The sequence below is a fragment of the Salvelinus sp. IW2-2015 genome, unplaced genomic scaffold (assembly GCF_002910315.2).
Source record: "Salvelinus sp. IW2-2015 unplaced genomic scaffold, ASM291031v2 Un_scaffold932, whole genome shotgun sequence".
NCBI classification, from domain to species: domain Eukaryota; kingdom Metazoa; phylum Chordata; class Actinopteri; order Salmoniformes; family Salmonidae; genus Salvelinus; species Salvelinus sp. IW2-2015.
The window spans coordinates 298,047-302,174 of record NW_019942654.1 but is presented as its reverse complement, the minus strand read 5'-3'; the positions used below and the strand labels follow the sequence as shown (position 1 = coordinate 302,174).

At 45.6% G+C, this 4,128-nt stretch overlaps 1 long non-coding RNA gene across 1 annotated transcript; it reads left to right on the top strand.

Moving 5' to 3' along the window:
* Positions 1–1,903: 1,903 nt before the first annotated feature.
* Positions 1,904–2,501, top strand: LOC139024061 (uncharacterized). The gene is made up of 3 exons (XR_011475294.1): positions 1,904–2,019; positions 2,101–2,387; positions 2,464–2,501. It is a non-coding gene; the product is annotated as an uncharacterized lncRNA (long non-coding RNA).
* Positions 2,502–4,128: the final 1,627 nt, after the last annotated feature.

The window sequence follows — 4,128 nt, the reverse complement described above, 5'->3', positions numbered from 1 at the left end:
ATGAACCCAGACCCTGTAACCTCCGTCAATACAGTAGTCTTTCTATCCTATGAACCCAGACCCTGTAACCTCCTTCAATACAGTAGTCTTTCTATCCTATGAACCCAGACCCTGTAACCTCCGTCAATACAGTAGTCTTTCTATCCCATGAACCCAGACCCTGCATTCTAGCCACATCCTGAGTTGCCAGTGGTGGCAACACTCTAGAAGTTTTATCATAGTAGAGTTTTTCTGTTGCCTTCAACTGCAGGGCCTTGTCCTGCACATCTAATGAGCAGTCATTCCTACAGAGAAAATGGCCGCCCGGAATGCAGCTTGCTTCCCATTTCTGCATGTGACAGGCCACACTCCAAGGGCTCTGCTCTGTAAGACAATAAAGCCACGTTTTGGATCAGTCCCACTGTGTACTTCCTTGTTTAAGAGTCTCTTCACGACCTTTTTCAGCCTTTCTGTTACTTTTAGGATTTAGCGGACTAGAGGTTATATGTCTGAACTGATAATGCTCTGCAACAATCTTAAACGGACTGCAAGCAAACTGGGGTGCGTTATCAGACTCCACCACTAGGGGGATCCCATGCCTAACAAACAAAAAGAATCAAATCCAAAAAGGATATTTGCTGTAATACTGGACAATAGTTCAATTTCAGGGTAATTTGCAGTGGTGTAAAGTACTTAAGTAAAAATACTTTAAAGTACAACTTAAGTAGTTTTTTTGTGTATCTGTACTTTACTTTACTATTTCTATTTTTGACAACTTTTACTTTTACTTCACTACATTCCTAAAGATAATAATGTACTTTTTACTCCATACATTTTCACTGACATCCAAAAGTACTCGTTACATTTTAAATGCTTAGCAGGACAGAAAATTGTCAAATTTGCACAGCTATCAAGAGAACATCCCTGGTCATCCCTACTGCCTCTGATCTGGTGGACTCACTAAACAGAGAACATCCCTGGTCATCCCTACTGCCTCTGATCTGGTGGACTCACTAAACAGAGAACATCCCTGGTCATCCTACTGCCTCTGATCTATGGGACTCACTAAACAGAAGAACATCCCTGGTCATCTTACTGCCTCTGATCTGGAGACTCACTAAACAGAGACAATCCCTGTCATCTCTACTGCCTCTGATCTGGGGACTCACAAAAACAGAGAACACCCTGTCATCCTACTGCCTCTGATCTGGGAGACTCACTAAACAGAGAACATCCCTGGTCATCTCTACTGCCTCTGATCTGGAGGACTCACTAAACAGAGAAACATCCCTGGTCATCCTCATACTGCCTCTGATCTGGAGGACTCACTAAACAGAGAACATCCCTGGTCATCCCTACTGCCTCTGATCTGGAGGACTCACTAAACAGAGAACATCCCTGGTCATCCTCTACTGCCTCTGATCTGGAGGAACTCACTAAACAGAGAACATCCCTGGTCATCTCTACTGCCTCTGATCTGGAGACTCACTAAACAGAGACATCCCTGTCATCCCTACTGCCTCTGATCTGGAGGACTCACTAAACAGAGAACATCCCTGGTCATCTCTACTGCCTCTGATCTGGAGGACTCACTAAACAGGAACATCCCTGTCATCCCTACTGCCTCTGATCTGTGGACTCACTAACACAAACTAGTTGTAATGATGTCTGAGTGTTGGAGTGTGGCTCCTGGCTATCTGTAATGATGTCTGAGTGTTGGAGTGTGCCCCTGCTATCTGTAAATGATGTCTGAGTGTTGGAGTGTGCCCCTGGCTATCTGTAATGATGTCTGAGTGTTGAGTGTGCCCTGCTATCTGTAAATGATGTCTGAGTGTTGGAGTGTGCCCCTGGCTATCTGTAAATGATGTCTGAGTGTTGGAGTGTGCTCCTGGCTATCTGTAAATGATGTTCTGAGTGTTGGAGTGTGCCCCCGTGCGCTATCTGTAAATGATGTCTGAGTGTTGGAGTGTGCCCCTGGCTATCTGTAAATGATGTCTGAGTGTTGGAGTGTGCCCCTGGCTATCTGTAAATGATGTCTGAGTGTTGAGTGTCCCCTGGCTATCTGTAAATGATGTCTGAGTGTTGGAGTGTGTCCTGGCGTTCTGTAAATGATGTCTGGAGTGTTGGAGTGTGCCCCTGGCTATCTGTAAATGATGTCTGAGTGTTGAGTGTGCTCCTGGCTATCTGTAAATGATGTCTGAGTGTTGGAGTGTGCCCCTGGCTATCTGTAAAATGATGTCTGAGTGTTGGAGTGTGCCCCTGGCTATCTGTAGATGATGTCTGAGTTGTTGAGTGTGCCCCTGGCTATCTGTAAATGATGTCTGAGTGTTGGAGTGTGCCCCTGGCTATCTGTAAATGATGTCTGAGTGTTGGAGTGTGCCCCTGGCTATCTGTAAATGATGTCTGATGTGGAGTGTGCCCTGGCTATCTGTAATGATGTCTGAGTGTGGAGTGTGCCCTGGCTATCTGTAAATGATGTCTGAGTGTTGGAGTGTGCCCCTGGCTATCTGTAAATGATGTTCTGAGTGTTGGAAGTGTGCCCCTGGCTATCTGATAATGATGTCTGAGTGTTGGAGTGTGCTCCTGCTATCTGTAAATGATGTCTGAGTGTTGGAGTGTGCCCCTGGCTATCTGTAATGATGTCTGAGTGTTGGAGTGTTGCCCCTGGCTATCTGTAATGATGTCTGAGGTTGGAGTGTGCCCCTGCTCTTTAATGTATGTCTGAGTGTTGGAGTTGCCCCTGGCTATCTGTAATGATGTCTGAGTTGTTGGAGTGTGCCCCTGCTATCTGTAATGATGTCTGAGTGTTGGGAGTGTGCCCTGGCTATCTGTAAATGATGTCTGAGTGTTGGAGTGTGCCCCTGGCTATCTGTAATGATGTCTGAGTGTTGGAGTGTGCCCCTGGCTATCTGTAAATGATGTCCTGAGTGTTGGAGTGTGCCCCTGGCTATCTGTAAATGATGTCTGCAGTTGGAGTTTGCCCTGGCTATCTGTAATGATGTCTGAGTGTTGGAGTGTGCCCCTGGCTATCTGTAATGATGTCTGAGTGTTGGAGTGTGCCCCTGGCTATCTGTAATGATTCTGAGTGTTGGAGTGTGCCCCTGGCTATCTGTAAATGATGTCTGAGTGTTGGAGTGTGCCCCTGGGCTATCTTAAATGATGTCTGAGTGTTGGAGTGTCCCTGGCTTATCTGAAAAAAAAAAAAAAAATAAAATACTGTGCCGGTCCGGTTTGCTTAATATAATAATTGTTTTTATTATTCATACTTTTAACTTTTGATACTTAAGTATATTTACAACTACATTTGTCACGTACTACACTCCCTCTCTCGGCCTTAGGTCATCAGGCTGCTGATATCCCACACACCTGTCACCATCGTCTCGCACCCACCTGGACTCCATCACTCCTTGATTATCTTCTCCTGTATCTGTCTCTCCCCCTGGACTCCATCACCTCCTTGATTATCTTCCTGTATCTGTCTCTCCCCTGGACTCATCAACCTCCTTGATTATCTTCTGTATCTGTCCCTCTGGCAACTCCATCACCTCCTTGATTATCTTCCCTGTATCTGTCTCTCCCTGGACTCCATCACCTCCTTGATTATCTTCTCTGTATCTGTCCTCCCCTGGACTCCATCACCTCCTTGATTATCTTCCCTGTATCTGTCCTCACCTGGACTCCATCACCTCCTTGATTATCTTCCCTGATCTGTCCCTACCTGGACTCCATCACTCCTTTATTATCTTCCCTATATCATCCCTCACCTGGACTCCATCACCTCCTTGATTATCTTCCCTGTACCTGTCTCTCCCCTGGACTCCATCACCTCCTTGATTATCTTCTCTGTATCTGTCCCTCACCTGGACTCCATCACCTCCTTGATTATCTTCCCTGTATCTGTCCCTCCCCTAGACTCCACCACCTCCTTGATTACCTTCCCTATATCTGTCACTCCCCTTGGTTCTTTCCTCAGGTGTTATTGACTCTGTTTTCATGTCGATGCGTTGTTTGTGTTTCGTGTTTATTTTTTCATTTATTTATTAAATCACTCACTCCCTGAACTTGCTTCCTGACTCTCAGCGCACTCGTTACAGAATAACACCTCACCTAAGGGAAGCATCAGTGAGTGTTTTTTACATTTTATTTTTG